The sequence below is a fragment of the Centrocercus urophasianus genome, unplaced genomic scaffold (genome assembly GCF_019232065.1).
Source record: "Centrocercus urophasianus isolate 14NV4802_14NV808 unplaced genomic scaffold, USGS_Curo_1.0 seq_19, whole genome shotgun sequence".
Lineage (NCBI taxonomy): Eukaryota > Metazoa > Chordata > Aves > Galliformes > Phasianidae > Centrocercus > Centrocercus urophasianus.
The window spans coordinates 18,314,661-18,338,925 of NW_024884744.1; the positions used below are offsets into that span (position 1 = coordinate 18,314,661).

General features: G+C 42.0%; 1 protein-coding gene and 1 long non-coding RNA gene across 10 annotated transcripts in view; one reads left to right on the top strand and one right to left on the bottom strand.

Annotated features, from left to right (window-relative positions):
* The window catches only part of LOC122161293, a 51,748-nt gene extending 39,392 nt beyond the window's left edge, over positions 1–12,356 (bottom strand). For all 3 annotated transcript variants that reach the window (XR_006169144.1, XR_006169145.1, XR_006169146.1), the window contains exon 1: positions 12,214–12,356. This is a non-coding gene — a long non-coding RNA (uncharacterized LOC122161293). The remainder of the gene's footprint in view (positions 1–12,213) is intronic.
* A 449-nt stretch (positions 12,357–12,805) lies between these two features.
* The window catches only part of PER2 (period circadian regulator 2), a 43,110-nt gene continuing 31,650 nt past the window's right edge, over positions 12,806–24,265 (top strand). Inside the window, exons 1-4 of one of the 7 annotated variants that reach the window (XM_042820488.1) lie at positions 12,806–12,892; positions 19,600–19,651; positions 20,460–20,513; positions 22,445–22,698. The gene's annotated coding sequence lies outside the window, so the exon portion shown is untranslated. Of the gene's footprint in view, positions 12,893–13,129; positions 13,210–19,599; positions 19,652–20,459; positions 20,514–22,444; positions 22,699–24,265 lie in introns of those variants that run through there. The other 6 variants (XM_042820486.1, XM_042820489.1, XM_042820487.1 and 3 more) reach the window with 6 other exon arrangements.

Consider the following 24,265-nt stretch of genomic DNA (forward strand, 5'->3'; position numbering starts at 1 on the left):
AGGAATACAGACTTTCGGGATCATCTTCTGCTTTAACTTGAAACAGCTGCTGCTGCTTACGACCAGTGTGATGGCTTAATGGGGCACAGAAACCATTACCATCCTTATCACTAATGAGTAATTAAGCTCCTTGAAGGGACAAGAGTTGGCTGCTTTTGTCCCCTCCTAGGGACTACCCCTACATTTTTAAATATATAAGCATCACAGATAGCTAGATATTTCTAGATGGTTCTATGCCTTCATGCCTATGGGACATCATTCAGTAATTTTAAATTGTCTGCAAATCATGTCAGTGCATATGAAGGTATGGTATTATCTCCCCACCTGACACACCAGAACAGGTGATACTAAAATGCACAGTGCTCTTTTAGTAAAACAACAGCCTTTTCGTTGTTAACTCTTAGCATGCTTGGCAGTAAATTGGGGACACTATGAATCTGTAAGAAGCTAGGACAAAGAAACCATTGATTTTTTTAAATTTTTGTTTCATACAACGCATATTCTCACCTACGTGAAGTAGCATATAAGGACTGAGAGAGTGAGTTAGGCTGCGTGGTGCATGTAGATGTGATATTGAAGAACACGGGAAACTGATCAAAGCCAAAATAAGGCTTATGCTAATAATGAAGAAATCCTCTGTTAAATCCCTTACAGTCAGGTTAGCTAATTAGCTCAGTTTTGCTGAAATACTATGGTTCAATTTCCAATGATCCAGCTTATATAGAATTCTAGTAAGTGATGAAATCAAGTAAAAATGAAATTATATGTAGTGATTATGGGGAAGATAGCAGGACTAGTAAGATCATATGAAAAATCAAATGTATTTTTGCATGTTGTATGGATAGCAGTTTTGCATAACTGATGGAAGTTCAGGGAGAAGAGAGGGCTGTTTTGGGGATTTATTAAGTTAACAGGATGAACAGCTCTGGGATATGCTTATGCTTTGGAATACAGTTCGAAGACAAGGCAGACCTTGAAGTGACCATACATACTCTGCTTTCTGAGCTGAACTACATGGAGGTAAGTGAATGAACACAATGCTTTTAAGTGCTCCTGACATATTTAAAATTTTTAAAAAAATCTCACCATTTAGGGAAAATATAAAAAAGTGCAGACTGAGGATAAAAGACCTCAAATCTTGAGACTAATAGATCTCTATATGAAACATAAGCTAGGTAGTGATGATGACTGTGATTAAAAAAAATTTTTTTTTGCTTTCTGAGATCTTTCAAATCTAAAAGAATGTAATCTTGTAATGGCACCTGTGATTTGGGCAGCTATTATGAGAAGTTCTTACACCTACAAATATTAACACATTTTACTGTGGGAATCTCCTGGTATCAATGACGCTCAGTTAAAACTGTTTTAAGACAACTACAATGACTCTGCAGAAATAACACCCTTTCTTCCTCCCTCAGCACTGAACAGTCTAATTATAATTTGTCAGCCATTAGCTGAACTGCTTAATAAATGTGGGTAAGCCTGGCTTTTGTACTGTCTGTTGGCTAGAGATTTTCAATAAATGTGTAGGTGTGGCACTTAGGGAAATGGCTTAGTAGGTATGGTGAGGATGGGTTGACTTGAAGATCTTTTCCAGTCTTAATTATTCTAATTCTTTAGATCATGTCTTCCTTTGTCACCCTAGAAGTCCATTTCTGCACATCTGCCAGTTCCATCATGTATGACCAGGGCAGCAGTAAGTGTTCTCATCCAAGTGTGGGCTCACTAAATGCTTTATGTGGTAGCACAGACATTTCGTTGCCTCTTTTAAAGGAAACTGAAACATCCTACAGGCATATTAGTATTACCTACAACAGTAATTATTACAATTGCTTACAGTATTTAACACTGTCAATACCACCTCTGCCTCCATGGCAGTCATCCTGATATTATACCCATTGTTTCATTTAATCTCTTACTTCTATAGTTTTGGGCAATTAAAAAAATTATCATTAGTGAAACTACTGTAAGCAATCTCTTTAAGGATGAATTTCATCTAAATCCTCCTGCTTCTGTCAGCAAGAGTTTTAGGGTTTTCTGTTTCACTCAAGAGTATAAGGCCTGAGAAATTGAGTAATTTCCCCATTGCTACAACTTCCCCATCCTCCAGCATTCATATACAAAAAGCAAAACTTTCTTCCTGCACAGGCATTTCTTGACCACTCAAACAGCTAATCACTTTGGACACTGACGCCAGTTGTAAATGAGATGCCTTGGTTATCAGTTAGATGGAAGAAATACAGTAGCAGCTTTTGCTGAGAACTAGAAATGGTATTTCTGGGGAGATACAGGCAAAAGTAGTACGCTCAAGGCCTGACTATAATCTAGATGATGAGCTAACCTACATGTTGATCTGTAGCTAAGCCCAGAATTTATAGCCCTATGGAGTAAGATTGCCAAGCTGGCTCTGGTTTAGTGCTGCTGCATTTCTGTGGCACTGTGCCCATTAGGAGCTGCCCTTGGCTGTATACAAATTTATCAGCTTTCGTGTAGAATACTGAAAAGCTTTCTGATGACACTAAGACACCATTGTTTTACAGATATCCCAGTGTCTGGATTCTATCACAAAATAATATTTTAACAATTAGAACGTTAATACCCAAACAAGAGCAGTGTGAGCTCTTCTTCAGCATAGTATGGCTGAATAACACATCATGATCACACCTAGAGATAGAGAGCAAAAAGGGAGGTTATAAAGTGAACCTTTCAAATACAAAACCTGCCTGCTCTCGCTTGATCCAGGCAACAGGGAGAAGTCGAGCCTCAGAATATCTTTAATTGGCAGTTTCTATTCCTGATTGTTTTCTCTGTGAGACCTTAGAGAATCTGTGGGAGCTTTCAGAACTTTCCCCTTTTTTAATGTGCTGGCACGATCAGGCACATCGCAATGCAATGTCAGAAAGAAGATTCTCTTTTAAAATTTTCTTAAAAAGAAAAAAAAATCAAACTAAGTCATGTTTTTAAAATCCTGCAATGAAGGAAAACCCCACCACCAATCAGCCCTTTCCACGCCGCAGCCGGACAGCGGCCAGCAGTGAGCCTGCGCGGGGCTCCCCCTGCTGCGAGCCTCGGGGGGTTCCGGCGGCGGGAGCGGCCCCACAGAGCGGCCCTGCTGCGCTGCGCTGCGGGCACTGCTGCCCACCGCTTGTTATTCTGGGGAATTTATTCCACCTTATGCCGAGGTAGACTAATAGTGTCAGACTTAATTGCACATTCAAAACGAATTCAGTCGCAATTTGTATGCACGGAATTAATCTGCGCTGTCTGCCCCTCAGGTTAACCGTTGTGCTGTGCTGTAATTGTACTGCTTGTAACACTTCTCACATTGCTCTCCTCACATCAGTTAATTCAGACAGCCTTCGCGTTTCTCAAGCGCTCTCAAACTTACAGCGTTTTGGGGAGTGTGATTTTTGGCACTGTCTCATTTGCTCTGCACCATCCCCCAGTGTCCTGTTCTCCGTTTCGTGATGCTGTGTGAAATGCTGCTCCCCCTCTTGCCTGGGCTATTATGCCACAAGGAATTTCACTTCAGTTCTCGGCTTTCTCTATTTAAAAAAATTCATTGAGAAGACTGAGGTCTGGCCATAATGGTGGCCAATGTTGACCATCAGAGTTTTTTGTATTCTCTTGATGCTTCCAGGTTAGCATCCAGCATTTTCAAGTTCAGCATTGCACAGGGTGACTCTGATTATGTTGCCTCATTTGTCCTCAATGGACTCTCAATTCTTGTTTTTCTTTTTTTTCTTTTTCTTTTTCTTTTTTTTTTTAATTTAAAGTATATAATTTAAATGCACCTTAGAAGGAAAGGCTGTGAATTTCTCATGTATAATAGGTCTTTCCTGTACTCTTGCAATAGAGTCAACATGAAGCACGTTGCCCACAGCTGTCTATATAAAGGCTCCCTGTGTCGTGTGCTGTAGTGGGAACGGGCTCACCAGTTGAATAGAGCTGCTGAACCAGTTACGGATGTAGTCTGACAATCATAGAACAAACATGACTCATTTAAGAACGTTCCCTACCTTCCCTTCTAATGAGTGGTTTCACCACAGTCAGTAAACTAGAACTGAAGGGAGAACAAAGAGTTCTTCAGGCAGCTCCGCAGTGTTCTCGCACGCCACCTGCCCTGCTGCAGGAGTATGTCTGACATATTAATAGAGCCAACTGCCCTTCTGTAATTGCCTGCCCTCCGGCATCCCAGCCCCCACCACACCTCTGGCAGCAGATACCAACGTGTCCATGCTAACGATACTAATAGCAATACTAACAAATGAGCAGATCTACAGCGTGGTTTTAAGACAAACAAAAGCTTTTAAACTACAGAATACTGGTGTGTTGAGATCATAATTTTTTGTTGTGGGATAAAGATAATGGTGTTAAGAGAACGGAGTTCTGTAAATAAGGGGACTTTGGTCTAGCTTGACCAAGGCATCAAGGCTTGGTTGTGTCTTCACACTGAAGAGTGATCGACTTCCAAACTGAGTTTTCTTATCTAGGGAGTAAGAAATGAACCTGTCCTACATCTTTGCTTTCCCACTTTCTGGTAGATCAACAATTGCTTCGCTAAGGTCTTTTAGAGAAAGTAGATAATAGGAAGTAGAACGTGTCTGGGTAAACCTTGAAAATTTGAATATTATTTGTGACGTATTTTTGGTGTTATAAAAATTCCACCAATGTCACTAAAAACAACAAATTATATGTATATACATATATGTAACTGAGGTTCTGTTTCAGATTTAGCCACTACAGCATGCAAACAGCAGGAAAATTTTCTCAATGTGCAATATGGCAGTCTTCTCACAAAGTCTCCTGCTGTTGTTTCAGTTTTATTGTAGTGAACTGTTTTACCTGCGGTGGAAAAAATGTTGTGGCTAGATGGGCATAGTGCAGTTTTCAAATATATTGCATTACTGGTCTCCCTATACAATTTATTTTACTGTAATCCACCAAAACATTGTATATACATGTATATACATGTATACATTTGCGTTCTGTAATTGACATTAAGTCAATGTGAATCTCAAGGTTTGAGTCACAGTTACTTGTAACAACTTCATGACCTTCTGCGGAGTGTCGTATCTCTGGCCTTGAGCACTGATCTGTGCTCCAATGATCAAGTTTGAAGAGAGGAAAAGTCTTTTAGATGGTGGCACAATGTGCTTTAATTTCATTTTAGAACCTGAAAAGAGATATTATGCCAATGGATGGAGTCAATGTATGAACAAAAAGGAAGTTGATTTATTGGCTGTTAGGCTGCAGTGAAGTACTATCAAATCTGCCATTTCAAAGCCTTACCATTTTTTGGTTTGCTTTCTGAGTGCTTTGAAGAGTAGAATGCATGTCTAACCAGAACACCTCAAGTTCTGCTGGTACTGAGACCCGTCTTCTTAATTCCACTGTTAGTAGGCTTAAATTGGCCTGGCTATTTGTAAATTTTGACTTGCAGGTAAGAAGGAACTGATGAGTTAGTTTTTAAATTAATCCAATAATAGGTAACTTACTATATGTGATTCATGGGGAAAGGAAAAAAAAGATCTGACAAAATTAAAATTTGCCATCCACACTACAAGAAGAGGGGTGCACGTGCCTTGGAATAATTCAGGTTGGATGAGCAGAAATGACAGCACTTAGCAACTAAATTTGATTAACAGCTCAAGTAGATGATGGCCTAGTGTTTAAATACAAGCTCCTAAATTCAGTTTAAACATGTTGCTTTTGTTGCTCTTCTTTCCCTCAACTAGGTAACTCATGCTAGTGAATCAAACGTGAAAACAAATGAAGATTTTAAAAAATTCTGCAGAGGGAAATTACCATTTTTCAACCAGACCTATGGGAACATGAAGGAGACACTTCAGCCAGCTCACTAGGCACCACTGCTCTGGACACCACCACCAGCAAGGACTGCAGTACAGGCGGCCTTCCCACACCCGCTTTGAGCTAACCAGCTGCAGGAATGCTCTCACAGCAGCTGTTGCACATGGGCTAAATGTCTGAGCACTGACTGTGCTTCTGGGTAGAAACCCAGATAGTTTCTACTGTTTGGATTGAATATGCCTTCATAGGCTGACACTATAATGCAGACTTACTCTGAATAAGTCTCTCCAAGTCAGTTTTCACTGCATGTTATTCATTTAAAAAAACACCAAGAATGCTATTACCATACAAGAGGCATCAGCCTCCTAACTAGCACTGCTTTCTGCAGTGTCTAATGAAGCCAGCAAATGCTACCAATGTTATTAGCAACAATAGCCAGCTAGTAATGCACCATGAAAGAGCAGGACTGGGAACACAAAATAATTATTCTAAATTACTCAGATGGATAAAAAGGCAGCAAGGCAACTGGATATGTATTTTCAGACCTGTTAGAAAAAAAATCCCAATGCTCACCCAGTTCTCTACCCAGACATGAAAGAAAGGATGAGTCCTACACCATTTTTATAATTGCCTACAGGAGGAATGTGTCATCGTTCTGCTTTTTTAGAAAGGTAGAATTATGTTCACTCTTGTTGTTGTTATTCTACCTACCTCCTTTTTCTCAAATACATTTCCTCACTTTTCCTGCAGTGCAGTGTTTTAGCATGAAAACAGTTTTTCCTCTACTGAGCAACATTAGCTAATATTACTTAGAATTACCAATTCCTGCTTTTCTTTTATACTCTCTGACCTTTCTCCTTTAAGGAATGAAAGAGTTTGGGTTTGGTGGCTTGTCTTTTTTTTCTTTTTCCTTTTGATTGAATTAGACTGCTTCTTCAATTTCTTTTAATGTGGTTACACAACAGAAGCATTGATTCCAAAGTTCTGCTACAGCTAATAGAGCATCACATGTTAGAAGCAGATTAAATGTTTCATTATGGCAGTAAGTTTTATATTTTAGGGTTTGTTTTTTTTAATATATAAATACAGCTCACACAATTACTTTCTTTGCTTCTCCTTGCTTGATTGCCTCTCCCCATTCACCTGATAACTTTGAATGTATTGGCCACTGTCTACAAATGTGACAAAGATATTACAACTATATAGCATTCTGAGAAAATACATGGCTGGGAAATGAGGTGGATGAGGAAAATCTCCCTGGGGCTGCACTGAGGAAAGGCAAGTAGTAAAGCTCATACCAGTTAGGCATCAAATGATCCACGACGATGGGGAAAATTCTGCACTTTTTATGTTTCAGTTACTGACTTCTTTTGAGTACATTCTTGAAACTATTTAAATCAAAAGAAGTTAATAGAATAATAGAATTTGTGACAGTCCCTCAGTCCTTAGTGGTATGGATCAGTGAAAGAGTGCAAAGTGAGTTGTCATTTCTCTTTCTCTTTTAATTTGTGGCTTATCGGAACTTTCTAATTTAGTTTCTCTTTCTGAAGCAAACACAGCCAGTTAAGTTAGTATGCACACTCTCTTGAAAACAAAACCAAGCTTCCATTGACTTCAGTAGCAGCAGCATTGAGTTCAAAGTGTCTCGTGTGAACTAACACCATAAAACTAATTGAGGTTGAATGGTAATGAGAAACTCAATCTAAAAATGAAGTGTTTTTAATTAAGAGACACTTCAGAAATATGAGGAAATAGGCTCCTTATAATTTAAAATCTGGCTTTTCCTTCTTTACCAACTATAAATCACCGAGCTGTGATTAGTAACCGAATTAGAACGGATGAATACCTGATAGTCTGGTTTGAGTTATGGAAGAGATTCTAACAGTCTGCTACTCAGCATCCAATTTCTTACGAAGGTTTCTGTTATAATCAGTTAATGTTATAATCTGTTTCTTAGATCTGGAACAAATCACAGAAGCATTGTACCCACAGGTTTCTGGCAGCTAAGGGCAGCAGAATAACCCCATGGCACAACTATTGAAAGCTTATCCGGGAACAAGAAAGAGCCCAGTTCCAATCCTGTGCCAAGTCATAATCCAATGTTTTACGTAATGACTATTTAATAAAAATTACATAAATGCTCACCAGAGGGGAAGCCAGTACCTAGATCTTGTCTCTTTAGCCTTATTCTATTATTAAGAGAAGGTGTATTTCTTGCTTTATTTTGCTAAGAATGATAACATCTCACTCTACTGGAGTTAAAAAAGAGATGATAAGTGTGATGGAAGTCAGTAACTCTATGTACTTTTAAATCAATAGAAGGAGCACTTGAGGAATCAGACATTGTGGGGAGCCCAGGATTGGGTTACACACTGTTCTGCAGGCACAGCACCAGATCACAGCCCTGCTGTTCAGGTGTTTGTGGAGCAATCCAGCTGTCTCAAGGAGATGCACTACACTGGCCTGTGTTTAATCCAGAAATTTGCATGCTTCAGGTAGCAAAAACTCTGGAAATGTTTTCTGTCTCATTGCCTTTAAAAAGATCTTTCCCGTTTGTTTCATGTTTGTCCTGTCCATGCCATGAATTGACTCTGAATTGCATTTACTCAACAAGAAACCAGATTCGGTTGCTTGATGTGTGGAAACTAACTCAGAAAGGTTTCTGTCTCACTGAGGGGCCAAGTAGTGGTGTAGGCAAAAGAGAGGGTGAAGACCATGTAACCATAAATATGCTAGCATGGTACTAGCAGGGAGGGCATGAAGAGAAGTGCTGCCCCCCTTGATGAAAGCAAAGTGTTACACCAGCTCAGAGACCGTGTGAAAGCTGTCTTTACATCTGAATGGGTGGCTCTGAATGGCGAACACCAGCCTGATGGAGGAGCTTCTTTTCAGTGCAGAAGAGGACATAAAAATCCAACATTATGAAGATTCACTTTCTGTTTGTCATCCCTTACCAGTGTTCTTACGTTAGTTTAATGACATGCACATTTCATTTTAAATGCCTGACTCCATAATTCCACATACTGTCAGCTAATATCAATAGGTTCTGGAATCTCTGCTCTGACACAAAATCTGGACTTCCATCCTATTGGTTAGTGGTCCTGCAGCTGTGATATGGCCCAACCAACATCTGCTGTCCTGGAATTTTTCAGTCCAATCAATTTCCCAATCCAGTTGACAGCACAGTTGCTTAATCTCTACTTTTTAACTTAGTAGAGGTGGTGTTACCATTCCTTTTGGTGCTTCTGCAAGGCCTTCGATCACCTTAGGTAGATTGTGAAACCATACAGTAAAGCTCCGAATTACACAGGAGGCTTGAAAACTTTTCTGGCCCTATGAATTGAAGTTCAGGCTTTCTTCAGACTTCTGTGAGAATGACTTGAAAATGAGTTGCTGATAGACACTACAGCTTAACCCTGACCTGAGAGTCCACAAAGCTGTATTTACACCTGAATTTGTGTAAGGGACTTGGGATCAGCACACAGTTATGGTGATGAGACACACAACTTCCATTTGTGTTTTTTCAGCTCTTCTAAATCAGAACAATGCAATGTTCCTTTATGTGTCACTTTTCATGGTAGTTGAACCTTAAAATTACACTGCAGTTGTCAACAGAAACTGAATAAAAATAACAAGAAAACATTCGGAATGTGGGCTGAATGAAAAATAATATTCCCCAGAATTCTTCAGGTTTTCTGGCCAGGGACAGCCGTTCATCTTTGCAAAGAACTTTTAATCAGTTTCCAAGATTGTGTAGATATTGCTAGCTTTCTGTTTGGTGTACTTTGTTCCTACACTTGAGAATGCTTCAAGAAAAGCCTACCCATGTAGTCACCGTAATGAAGGTAAGTAGTCTTCCCTCAACTTTCATCTGTACAGACAGTAATAGTACAGACACCTCTTGCTCATTAGCAAAATGCCTTTCCAGATCTCTGCAAGAATTGATGGAACTCAGTGCCACTGCAAATGATGAGTAATTAGACCTAGGAATGAAGAACTAGTTGCGGGCTCCAGATGCAAAATAGTGATTTTTTTCCCCTGAACAATATACAGTTCCATCGGTGCTGTAACCCCAAACAGGTAGCATTTTTTTCTCCTCGTTGAAGGATTTGTTTTTGGTTTTTTTTTTTCCAATTCCCCCCCGCCAAAAAAAGCAGATATTGTCAATATGTTGCTCTGTTCACCAGAACTGACTGAAATACTATTGCTAAGCAAATTCTAACTTTTATTTTGTAAGTATGCTGGGGAAAGGTCCAGTATTTGGGGGGTGGAGGTGTGGGGGGTTGGAGTACTGATAATATTCAGCAGTGATGGAGGTAGGGGGGCAGTTTCACATACAAGAAGTTTTCCTAAATTACATTTTATTAATGTAAAACCTATTAAGAAAAGAAGAAAAAAAAAAAGTTGAGCTCTAGCAATTCATCTTTCGGTAATTCAGACACTATGCTGAAACAACAACAAAAAAATGTTAAGGAAGAGATTCAGTAGCAAACGAAGTATCAATAGTGCAGCTTGAGTAATGCTTGTTCTGCAATTGAAATATAACTGCAGAGCCCGAACCTGGCTGCTTATGGCTGGACCCTACTAGGAAGGCCTGCTGCCTTCCCTCCCGTTTCACACAGGTAGGTAATTGCCTTGCCAAACTAGATGGAGGAGCCAGGCAGAATTTAAAGCAGCACAGTGCCCCACGCGATGCTAGTGAGAGATGTGGTGTTGTAGGGTGAAATGGACTTACATAAAGGATTTGACTTCTATATGGATTAATCCTAATTTTTTTGTGTGTACGCACAAGGAAATGTACTTTACTTATTCTGCTACTAAAGCCCTTGTGCTACAGCTACTTAATAAGCAGAGGAAGCTGAAAATTAAACTATTTCGCTTTGAGTTTGTCCTGTTGCCACTTACAACCATCTTCTTTTGTTTTCTTAGCAGAGGAGCCATTGTATCACTAGTAATATTCCTTGCTCACGAACACATGTACCTGACTTATTTTATACTGGTGATGCCTAGAATAACTTGAATTTTTATACATGATGCCAACTTTCAGAAAATAGGTACAGTAGAAAACTTTTAGACTGACTTTGTTCCAGTTGCACAATCATTCTTTGAGTAACTGCTTTCCCATCTTGTGTGTGGCATTTTTTCTTTTTTTTTTTAATATATTTTATTGTACTAATACCAAAAAGCAGCAAGAATAGAACTCTAAATTGATTCTCAGTGAGCGTCTACCTTGACCAAAACAATTGTTTTGTATCCTTTTAAAATAAGCAGAACTCAAATAATGCAACTGGTCGATACTAGGGCAGAAAAGGTACTGGCTTTTTCTGGTGATGGTAATCACTGTTCTCCTGCTAGAACTGGTGTGTTGCACTACAGTGATGGATGTGCCTCTGTTCTGTTTGTCCTGGAACTCATCCAGCTGCTGGGATAGGCAGGGCCCTCTGGGCCTGACTTAGAACATATGTTTAGAAGTGTAGCCCTCAGCACACAGACAAGATGGGTAGTTTGGGCATATGACAAAAACCCAGCATCCCATGGAACCCAAGAATGTCACTGTACATCCATTCATCCCTAACAAAGATAATTTAAACAGAATGATGAAGTTCTGGATGTGAAGCACTAACACCATTAAGTTGACCAAACAATGCAACGTATCTAATCAGGATTAGTCTTTAAATTAGAAACTTCAGGGGAGTGCAAACTAAAATAGGGATCCTGATAAGCTGACTTGTGCTTTGCAACAAATCCAGTTGTGGGATCCTGTCCTAATGCTTCCGCTCCCTGCCCCCTCTCCTCTCCAGGAGTTAAATACTGCTGGGTACTTTACTCACAAGCTGTTTCTGCAATAGCTGTTGCTTAAATATCTATGGACCTAATGGACTTATCCTTAAAACCACCACAGTGAGGGAGGGAAGCAGCATTAACCTCATTTTGTGGATAAATAGTGGAAGCCCTGATGGCTCTCTGCTGCCTTACTTCCCATGGAGCAACCTCATGCATGCAGTTACACCCAATTGCTGTATACACACCAAAGCTGGCAGAGCTTTGGCATCTCCTCTGTACCTTCTTTTCATCGCCACGCGTGACGATAAAGGGAATTAAGGCTCATAACGTGGAATAAACTCATTAATGTAAATGAGCAGAAGTGCAGGACCGCCAGCAGCGGGCAATGCTGCTGCAGCAGTACATCTCAGGTCCTCCTGCACCACAGTGCGGGGCCTGGGCACAACTCAGCGCCACCAGCTCGAGGAATATGTGAACTTTTCACCGTGAGACGGGCAACGTCAATACTGAGCGTCGGGAGATTTAATGGGGAATAAACACGAAAAGTTCATTCTTACACTTGGAATGGAAATAATTGCACAGTAATTGGGGCTGGTTTTCCACAAGAACAGGACGTACCTTGAACGCCTCAGAGACTCTTAGCGATAAACCTTTCTGTGGTGATTCCAGGCTCGCTAAGAGCAGGAGCAAGGCAGCTCCGCGCTGTCAGCCGGCACGTTTCGAAAGCCCGGGGCGCTCCTCGCTTATGTAAGGAGCTTCGTCCCGGCGCCTCCCGCCGCTGCCTCCGCACCGCAGCCCGCTCCCTCTGAGGCGCGGAACTCGCTCGCCCGTCCGCTTCTCGAGGCCCGGGGTGGGGCCGGGCGGAGCGCCTCGTGACGGAGCCCCGCACCCCGCGGCCGGGCGCTGTTTGGGGTCTGTGTACGGCGCTCCCAGGCAACGCGCCCCGCCCCTTCGCGCCGCCTGTCGCCGTCCGCCCAGCGCTTCTCTCCTCGGCGGGGCCGAGCGCGCGCCGCGACCGTTAACGGCTGTTGGCAGCCTTGTCGCGCGCCCCCCAGAGCCTGCGAGCGCGCGCCGCGACCGCCAACGGTCCCCCGCGCGCTAGCCCAGAGGACGTGCGCTGACGTCACGGTCGGCTCTGAGGGGTGGGGCGGAGCCGCTCCCCCCCCTCCCCCGGGGCGTGATGTAACCTCTGCCCTCCTCGGCAACCGCGGTCTGAAGGAGGCGCGGCGCAGCGCGGCGGGGGGTTGCCTAGTGGCAGTAAGCACTCCGCGAGCCGTGCGAAGAGAGGGAGAAGGAGGTAGGGGGGATGGTGGTGGTAGGAAGGGGGTGGTGGCGATAGGAAGGGGGAGGGGAGGCCGTCGGGGCAGACTCGGCGGCGGTGGCGGCCGGCGGTGGAAACATGGTGTCACACGTGAGGCTTATGTAAAGTGAGCGGCGTGCGGCACAGCCAATGGAAGAGCAGCGCGCCCCGCCCCCGCCCCGGTCCTTCGTCTGCGTCACGTAGCCGCAGCCAATGGCAGCGCGGGAGGGGCGGGCTCCGGACGCCCGGTCACGTTTCTGCCTGTATGAAGTCGGTGCCGGGCTGCGCCGCGCTGGGCGGACGTGAGGCGTGCGGTGAGTTGGGGGCCCGCGGCGCTTTCCCCGCGTCCTGGCGGGGCTGGGAGGCTGGTGGGGGGCGATCGGTGACTGTGCGGGGCCCGGTGGGCTGCCCCGCTCCCCCTGGTCCGCCGGGCCGAGGTTACGTAACCCCGCGGCCGAGTCTCTCCCGCCGCCGCGGGACGGGACGGATCCATCCGTAGGGCTGTGGGATGGGGCCGGGTGTGTGCCGCCCCGCGGCCGGCGCTGGGCGGCGGCTCTGCCCCCGATCCTTGGATTTGGAAAGAGGGAGAGAGGGAGGGGGCGGCGGCGGCGGCCCGGTGCGCGGAGCTGGCGCGGGGGGGGCTGCTCCCGGCACGGCGGCCGAAGGGGGCGATGGCCCGTTCGACGTGGCCGGTCCCTCCGCGTTATCCCGGGCTCCATTCCGGTGGTCGCGTGGCGTGACGCCGCGGTGAGAGGTCGGTGCCGCGGGTACCGGGTGGGCGGGCACGGGAGTGGGGCTCAGCGCCCCCCCGCTGCTCTCCCGGCGCTCCCCGGTGCTGCGCGGTGCCACAGGTGGGGCGGGCAACAGGTCCGGGAGCGGGGACGTGCTGTGCCCCGAGACCGCGGCGGAGTGCCTGTTGACATGGGGTGCACGCTATTACATGTGTGATTACAAAACCGTTTATGTAAGAAGAGTTTCACGCAAATAGCGAGCCACACGGTAACAGCTGGGCTGGCGGTTCATGTCTCCCGGTGAGTTGGGTAGGATGCAGCCTTCTCTGTGTGCTGTGAGAGCTTATAAAACCCCACGGGGCGTCCGTAGCAGTTCTGTGGATCTTGCAAAGTGAACTGCTGACATCGTGTTCTGGGCAGACATGGCAACGTGGCTCCAGAGTACCCAGGGAGGGTGCTGCGATAAGTTGTCTCTTGGCTTTCAGCCATGAAGTTTCTTTCAACTTGTTCTCCGCACGTAAGGCAGCCGTGTACTTGTACTTCTGACATTGAGTGGCCGCCCCTTACATCAGTACAAATCGAGGTGGAAATTATGTAACTGTTCCAGCCAGAGGGTTGTGGCCAAGTCTGTTAGTGCAATGAAGAACTGCTTCAAGTTGCCAACATTGCTGTAACCACAGAGTGCTTACAGGTGGCAGCTAACGCAAGCTGTCACTTCACGGAACTGCAGCGAACTTCTGGAGCTGGCTATTGCTTGTTGTCAACTATTTAATCCACGTGCCTCCCTGTGATGGGCAGCAAGTACTTACTTATCTGTGAATGGTTAGTTTTGATGATGTATATTTGATAAAAACAAATTATGTTGAGCTGTCAGTTAAATGTGTGGGCTTATTTTCTGGATGTCTCCGTGTTCTTTGGACTGTTTGGGGCCATTGAACTTGGTGAAACTCAAACTTTTCCTGCCTTCTGGGTGTCCAGGTGTCTGTTAGTCCTTGACCTTAGCTGAAGCACAGCGCTGCTCATGTACACTGTACAGAAGATCTCAAATATGAAACTCAAGAGCAGGGCCTATAGCTTAGCTCATGTCAGAGAAAGCCCCTGTCACTGTGCTACAATTCCAGGCCCCTTCTCACACTTGTGTGTGTTGGCATGCTCTTGTGATTTCTTATTTTTATTATTTACTTTATTTCTGCAAAGCTGGAGAATGGGATAGTGTCTTCCCTTGATGCGAGCCTTGCCATCAGTGCTGTGAGTTGGACATGGCCCTGAGGTGTAGAGGCCTTGTCCCTGGTCTGAGGGGGTGCTCTCAGAGAGGGCCTTTGGCCTGGAGTGGAAGAAAGAAGTCATATCCTTCAGTTCTGGCGTAGTTTTGACAGTTTCAGGTGATTAAAGTAGAAGGGAGAATGGTTTGTTAGAGCAGTTGGTCATTCGGGCAGAGTGTCCAACCTCATGCAGTGAGAGAACACAGTCTGTCCTGTAGTTGGCCTTGATCTACTGTCAAGGTTCAAGCAGTAAGATTTTGCCTTTTGTGTACTTTCTTCAAATTCAGCAAGTTTTCTAGATCCGTTTCTGATCCAAAGACTATGTGGTTTCTCTATTTGTCGGTTGCTAAGGTTTGTTGTAGGCTTCCCATATTTATTTTAACACACTAATGCAATCTGAAAATTTCAGTAATCTTCATTTGTACAGCTTACTCATATTCCTTTTATGCCTCCACAGGGCATCATAGAGTCAGCATACAGTGGTAGCTCTCAGTCTAATACCTTTTCCACACATCTTCAATCACAAAGATTGAAGCTCATAACAGCCTCAGCTTTTCAAATAGGCTTATTTGAGCTTATCTCTGAACAATATAGTTTCATGCTAATAAATTTCCCTTATGAAAAATCACTGGTTTTGGTAAACTGAGATTTTTGGTGGAGCTGAGCTGCAGTATGAGAAGAAAGCAAAGTGCTTTGAAGTGGATTCTAGACTTTTCTTCTACCTCAGACTTTATTCTGACTGGGAAGTGTTTGCTTTAGATACAGACTGATAAACCAATTTTCTTCTTTCTTCCTGGGTTCTTGCCACACCCTTATTTCTCTAACACTTATATAACATTAAAATGTGCTTTACTGTAGAGAAGTTTGGGTTTGTTTAACACCTTACAGTGTAGGCACATGGGCAAGTTAGTGTGGGATGAGGTATATTTGGTGTATAAAGGAGAGCAGATTATTGCTAATCAGAAGAGCAGTAAATTCTGACTAGTTTAGATTGACTGTAGTATTTTATATTCCCTGCTGTCATTGGCCTGCGTTAAAAAGGAACGTCATGTTCTTACCAAGGAATTGCGTAATGCTTGGCGTGGATGTGCTGTAGCCACTGTGTTATATTCATGATGTTACCACATCGTAATTACTGGGTTATCCGGTGTTTCTGAAAAGGAATTTCTGTGTCCAGTTTTGGTTGCGTGGCCTAGAATTCCTCTGAGGATGTGTATTACAGACATTTTTAGCTGTGTTATCTTGCTGCATTCATACTGTCCACATTGTTATATCCTATTCCTTTGGTGCAAGTTTTAAACTGCTGAAGTATTTATTATGTTGACCTATCTTGTCAAGCACTGTATCACAAAAAAAGTTACATTAATTATATTACTCTAAACTGCTTTGACTTATATTTTTGGTGCAGGTAAGTTTGGATGCAGGAAACAGTAGATCTTAAAGTAATGCCACAGATGGCAGGCTGAATGTGGCTCTGGGCAGTCTGGTCTGGTGGTTGGCAACCCTGCATACAGCAGGGGATTGAAACTAGATGATCATCGTGGTCCTTTTCAACCCAGGCCATTCTATGGTTTGTGTAGTGTGTAAAGGTGCCTGACTGCTTTTGTGTTTAACAACTGTTGCCTCAGTTGTATGATCCCCCCATCATAACGATGATGGGAGCCAGGCTGTTCTTCCCACCTGTGCTGCTGGGAGCAAGCCTTCTATTTGCTACTTGTTGCCTACTGAGGAATGACTCTTCCTTCTAACATGCAGACATTTTTCTTTTAGCTGCAGGTGAAATACTTCCTTATGTGAAGCTTGTTTAAAGGGCATGTCAGAAACTCACTTCATAGGCTAGTGATTTTGGGGTCTGTTGCTGCGAGCTCTTGTGACCCGAGGCTACTTTTGTAGTGTAGAATGGCAGGAGACCAAAGGAGTATTGGATGGTTTGTGTATGTCTGCAGAGGCTGTGGAACCTCTGGAGCTACTCTGTGGGGCAGAGTTTGTTCACACTGACAGTGAACTGACAACTTGCTGTGGTAGAGAAGCACCCAAACACATGGGAATCCACATGCCTGAGCATATGCACAGTGACTGCTACTCTACTAAGTGGCTTAGTAGATCACCGGGCATGCTTGTGCTCTACCTGTCAGCAGTGCAGGCATCTGTGCCTCTGTTTGGTGTTTCAGAAGTTATTCTTCAGGTGTAGATAGGATCTCTAATTGCCTGTGTTAGGCTGTACCCATCCAGTCCAAGGTTCTCTCACTTGGTCTTCTCTCTCTTAATGCATTCCTGAGGGACAGCAATAGTGCATCAAGTTTCTTGTAAGCTGCACAGGCAATAGTTCTGAAGTGCATGCTCTTTGTGCTTGTCCGCATACACAAGTGAAGCTATGAGACTAATTTATGTGTGTGAGAGCTATTGTGAGGTGAAGAAAAGCTTAGTGTGGATGTTTTCAGCTGCTGCTGAAATAGAACAAGTCTTAGAGGTCTGCTTTGGAAGCCTGATTTAAACAATTCACTTTTAGAACACAGTAAGAAATAAGACTAAATTTGCCTCCCTTGAGTTATGTAGTCACGGTTTCCCTTTTCCTTCATCTTCTCCCAAAAGAAAGCAAAGCTTTACTTGTAGTGCTGAAGGGATGAAGCCTCACCATGTTGTATGCAGGTGGATAAATGGAGAAACAGGGAGCAGCACACTTATTTGGCAGGAGTACAAGGTTGCTTTGGAGGTTGTATGAGCTAACAGGACTGATGTTCATCCCAAAAAGATATGATAGTGGGGAAAAGCGTGTTTACATGCTGAGATTAATGGGCAGAACTGATGTCTTGTTTCCAGGTGGTAAGTTTTAATGCTTTTCTTGTAGACAGAATCACTGTGGATTTTGTTGTATAGGTGTTTCAGACTGTCTCTTAAAATGTTGAACACATGCTATGCTGTGTTTCCAAGATCCTGTCCTTAAATTGTGTGAGTAACATCCATATTTGCTCTAAATGAAGTTCTGAGAGATGGGATGAGGTGTCCAGGATGTCCAGTACTTCTATTTTCTGTTGGTCTCACTTCCTACACTCTTTATTCCTTCCCTCTTTTGTATCTTGGTATGATTTTTGTGCTTGACCTTATTTCATGTACTTTTACATTTCTACTACTTTGTTTCTTTAGTTACACAAAGATCTTAGGTACATAAAGCACTTCTTTGCTCGCTATTACATCTCTGCTATGGGTTCCCGGGCAACGTGATCTCTCATTTCTCAGTACAAACACATCCAGCTTTAGGACAAGTACAGAATGTTTGTTAGGTGGCCATGCTTTGTGGGGTGTATTAATGGTTTGCTGCAGTTTTCCAGAATGAGACTTCCATTCTGATTGAAGTCTGCAATTAGACATGAACTATAATGGCATATAAAGAGTAGCATTCATCTGAAACTTATGTGAATTTAATACAATGTGGTGAAATTATACCTTTCTTCAGACCTTCCCTCAAAGTAGGGGAGAAGTAGAGATTTCAACAGGTATGAAAGTTGAAATATGGTGTTGGAGATGCTTTTGTATCTACTTCCATGCATGACAAAGATGAAATATATATTACTGCATGGTGAAGCGTGATGATTTTTCCATCCATTCTGTGACAGTACTTTCTTAAATGTACTGTATCCCATATTTTGCCCCAAAAGGTCAAGAGTTGACCTGTGCAAACTTAGAGGAGTTCTGACTGTTGTCTGGTTTAATAAGTTCTCCAGCTCTCTGAAGAAATGGCTTTCAGTTTAGAAAATGGAATGTCTTTAAATTTACGTTTAATGCAAAGCATCTTCGTTCAACTTTAAAAAGTAGATGAAGCCTGTTGTAGCACTGGAATGAAGTCTAGAAATTACTATGGATCAGGTACAGCTGACCATGCTTAGCCTCTTCTCAAGAAGTCTTGGAACAGGCTGCAACAATCTTGTCCACCATGGATGCATTTTTATGTTCATACATTTTTTTACCCTCATGGAAAATGCCCACCCTGTTGGCAATTAAACTTAGCTCTGTGCCTTGGCTTTTTATTTAGGTTTTAAGAAGTAGACTTGAGAAAGACAGTTTGCTCTGTGGGGATGACAACTCCAAATCCACTGTGGATATTTGAGCACTGATGATGGTATTCACAGAGTAAGGAATGCTTGCCTGTAAAAAAAAGAGAACAGCTCCTGCCAGGTGACTGTATAGTTGCCCTGACTGCTTTTGGGGGCTACATTTGTTAACTGGCTTATAGTCATAAGAAAGCAAATGATGAATCAGGAGCTGGCCCTGTTCAGTGATCACAGCACAGCTGAGATCATTTGACCTCCCATGAGGTAAAGTGGCTAAGGTCAACAGTGCCCTATTACTGGGCTATTCGTAGTAAGACTGAGTTGACTTTGTCCAGTTACCTGAGGCTAACTTTGTTATTAGCTACTCCATGGAGAAAACAGGGACTCTAAAAATAACAAAACTGATCTTAAAACAGGGCGGAAGTGAAATAGTAGAGTTGGTATGGATGCTGCAGGAATAGAGTTGATTGTTTATATGAGCTTAGATCATCTTTTTTTTTTTTTTTTGAGGGCAGTTCTATAGTCTTCACAACTTCTCCTCATCAGTGGAGTTTGTGTCTTCATGGTTGGGCTTCTACTGCATTGTTAAATGGACTTGATTTATGTTTTGTGAATAATTTTTTATCTTGCAAATAAAGCTTGTTGTTTTGTTTGTTTTCTAGGAATATATTGATGACCCGTTCATCTTTGGAAAGACTAAGCGTGTTCATTAAGGTACCTTATGGCCTCCTTAAGAAACTGATTTTTTTTTTTTTTATTGCTGTTTTGCATGCTTCCCTTGAGCTGTAGTCTGTCAGAATGCTGAAAATTATAGTTATTCAGGGTATTAAATTTTCAAAGATTGTAAAGTATCATTGAGTGCACAGAAATGTGTGTCTTCTCTGAATTGTTAGGAAACTGATATTTAGTCCAGCATCAAGTGCTATTTCTGCACTGCTTGCTGTGCAACAGTCAGTAACTTCCAGATGTTACAAGAAAATAAAACAATAATGAAAATTTTGGACCCATGAAGCAAAGTTGTTCATATTGCTGAGATAGTTGGGATGATAGCTCAGGAGAAGAACGGGAAAATACTATTCTTTTAAGATTTGATTTAGAAAGTTGTAGCTTCCAGCAGTAGTTTTGATGAGTTGTGCTGTAGTTTGTAACAAACTAATACTATTCTAATTCCTATTCAAGTAATTGAGCAAGTGAACTGGAGAGGGAAAAAAAACTGGGAGTACAAAGAGAATAAGGGAAGCAGGTTGTCTACATTGCAAAAAAAATGTAACAGTGACTCTTTTATATGTGGTCTGATAATGGAATAGTATTGGCCCAAGGATAGAGAGGGAGGCACAACAATTCTGAATGATAATGTCATATTCCAAGAGAGAGATGAAAATAAAACCATATATTTTGCTGTTAATACTACACTGCTTGGTTTTTCTAATAATTAAAAACAAAACCCCCACAACAGTTGCAAAACTTGACATGAAATAAGTTTTTAAAGCTGATAATGTTTGTTCTCTTTTCCATGCTGCAGGTGTGACTTCATTTCTCTTCAGAAATTCTGCTTGGTTGGGATCGTGTAATACAGGTGTGTTCCCTAAAACAGGTGGTTTGTTTTTTTCTAATTCTGCAGTTGTCTGTGCTTGCAATAGTCAGTGTGGAAGGAAATGTTGCCATGAGCTCTATATTCTTTGTATGCTGTCAGTTCAGACTTTCTGTGGAAAAGGCATTAGGTAGATGAACTATTTTAGTTCTTTGGGATTTGGGCTTTCTCAGTCAATTGCATATTTCCTCTAATTAATAGTAGAACACCATAGTTAGATTTAACTGTCTCTCTGAAAATCTTATTTTGAATGAGTTTTATGTAGTTTCACATGAAACTCCTTCTGATAGAGGTATGTTAGCTCTCAGTTAAATTGTAGAAAGGTTCATGATGAGAATTTTAAGTAGTTAAAAGACTCTTCTGTTTTTTTTTCTTAGTATCTTCTGAAATGTATAAGTAGGTTTAACTGACATAAGCAATCAAAATGGTTTGTGCTCCTGTGGTGAATATCCCCTTCAAACCTATACTTTAAACCCATTTTTCCCCCTCTGAAAATATCATGAAGCTTGTCAAATAATAGCTGTCCTTTCATAAATAGGCAAATTCTTGTGAATTTCTTGTAGGTCTTGATTAGTGAAGGTAGAAACTTCAAGGAAATATGCATTTCAGGGAGGCGAGTTTGTTGTGAGGAAACAGGAAGAGCTGTCTTTTAAACCAGGATTTAGCTAGTGTTGAAAGACATTCCACGTTTTCAGTAGGGATGCTAAAAATGACAAAATCTGAAAGTAGCTCTAGTTGAAGCTATTCACACACTCTGCCAGGGATACCGAGCTTATTAAGTCCTGTTTAATCAATATATAATAACTGTAGAGGCACAGCCTTTAAAGAACTAAAGTACACAGATTTGTATTGTAATCTGAGACTTGCAGAACGCTTATCAGCTTTGTGGCATCATGCAGGAGTGGAATATTGTGAATAAATTCTTCCTTAAGTCTGGCCAACACAAATGCACTTCTAGCAGTTGGTAGATGTGTAATGTTTTAAATTAAAGCATTATTTATGTGGCTGCATGCCAGAACAGTTAGCTTGGGATTTGAACACCATTCCAAACATTCCTTCTGCATATTCAATTGACATGCTTGGTGATGTCATTGTTTAAAGCACAAATGTTGCTTTTTGGAGTTCTTAATTTTTATTCTACTTTGTGTTACATGGTGGTGGCCAGTATCAACATACTTAGTTAACTGCATCTAATAGTGCAGCCTTCAGATTTTTTTTTTCCCTGACAAAATTCCTAGGATCTTTCTGAGGAAAGTAATTTTCTTAGGAAGAATAATAGTGTTGATGAACTTTGCTAGTACAGACTTCTTTGTGAACATAAGGAAACACTTCTCTGTTATGGGGGCCATTGAACCCTGGAACGGATTGCCCAGGGTGGTTGTGAAGTCCATTGGGGAGATGCTCTAAAGCCATCTGGATATGGTCCTGTGTAACTGGCTTTAGGTGACCCTGCTTGAGCAGGGGATTGGGCCAGATTACCATTAGGGACCCATTCCATCTCCAACCACTCTGTAACTTGCAGTTTGCATGCTGGCTAATACAAATGCAAGCCTATAGGGATTGAGATGATATTAGATTTATTAGTTCAGATCTTAAATCTGGATATTCCAAATGAGCTTCTTAGCACATGGAGGCTCTGTTGGAAACATTGGGCATTTTCAAGATCTTCTACAGGAGAATTTAGTCCTTTGTGATTGCACCAGCCTGTGTAGCCCTTAACATGCACAGTATGACACTATACTGGTAGTGAATCAGAAGTCAATGCAGAGATGAGAGGTTATTTAGTGTGGAAGGTTCTGTTATTTTTTAGCTTTATGAGGCCTTACACCAGGATAAAAGTGTTATAAATGCAAGTTTATATCTTAATTCCTCTGCTGGATGACAGTTTCATGTTTAACCAATATTTATCTGCGTAGGAATGGCATAACTGTGAGCATCTCTCTGCTATCTGTTTGAAGAGGACACTGTTGGGGGGCCCAGGTATTTCTTTTATATTTTATAGTTGTAGAGGTGTCCGGACTCTGTAATGGTCAAAGATTTCCAGTAGAAGAGGATGAGACAAGAACTGAATGCATGTGGGAGACTCTGGACCTAGGCGCTTCATTCTTTTGATGCTAGCTGGGAGGGAACTTGATAAACATTTTCACAAACTTTTCATAGGAAAAAACAGGTAAGGAACATACATAACGGTTATGGCTATTGTTAATAGATTTTTTTTTTTTTTTCCCACGTAGGGCTTATGCAGAAAACATGTTCTGTTTGTTTTATATTGGCTGCTTCGAAAGTAATGCCTCCTATTTATTTTTATGGAGACTACAACAGATATGAAGAACACAATAACACTGTTTGATAGAGCAAATTCTCAGCTACAAAACACTATTTTTCAACAGAGTCATCACCATTAGCTATGCATTTCTGCCAGCAGTGAACAAAAGCCTGAATGCTATGCTTGTAACAACTTGTACCAGTGGAGGTGAGCCACTGTTGCTATCACCACTGCTGAAATACACCATCCAATACCTCACTGTGCTCACATCCACTGTTTGGTCCCTAGAAATGTTCATCAAAAGTTGATGAATGTCAGTGGGTGTTACCTTTTGTGAATCAAGGAATTCAGTGACATCCCTTTGCTTCATACGCACTTCCATGTCAGACTGTCTCTCTGCTGCCATCTGTCACATGGCAACCAAACATAATGGAGTATTGGTGGGAAGGCTCAGCCCCTACTGCCATACCACCATCATCTGCCCCTGATGCCATGGACCAACATAATAAAATAGGAGGCATTACTTTCAGTGCAGCCCTTTTATCTTAAAACTGGTTTCAGTTGTATGCATGCTCACTTGTAACTGTGTTTTTGATATGAACTGGGAATAGCATTATTTGAGAGCAAGAGATTTTTAGCCTAGAACTATACTTAGGTTCAAATTAAAAGGCCTGAATTTTTTTTCACTAAAGAAACGATGCAAATGCAGGTATATTTGCTTTGGACCCAATGGCCTGGCCTGATACTTAGGTTGATTTCTTCCTGAATAGATGCTATAGTAACTTCAAGGTCTGGCACTTGGGTGGCTCTGGATAAAGGCTATAATGTATTGGCAGATTCCTCTGTTGTACAGTGAATGCCAGCTGTAAGCAGTAGTTGATTAGGGTGATCATATAATTATATTTATTCATTATTGTTGTTTAACTAACAGTTCTGTATTTAGGGTATTTTTGAGCTTGAAGATGGATCTTTATCAACAAATTGTAAACCGAATGCTCTGAGTGCTATGAAATCCATTCTATGAATTACTTGTGATGTTTTAGATGTTAATGGTAACTTTGATCTAAATAGAAAATTCTGGCTTACACCTCATTTCTTTCTATGAAAAAAAAGCAAATTTTTTATATGCTGGTTTTCATTGAAATGAGAAATCTTCAAAAAGGAAGTATTTGTATTTTCAAGCAGGGAATGGTTATTCTGTTCTTTTCCTCATAGTGAAGTTAGAATACTGAATTTTTTTCCCGGTTCCTAGAATGTGTTCTTTTGCTGCAAAATGAGAAGTTCGTGGTTTTATTGCTGGTCAAGTTGTACAGCTAGACAAGATGTAAACAAACATTAATAAACTGAGATACAAGCTTTTTTTTTTCCCCCTGACTCTTTGCTACTACTAAGCACTCAATTATGGTCTAATAGCACAGGGACCGTGCTTCTGTTGTAGGCATTAATTTTCTTTTTTTTCCTTAAATTGCGT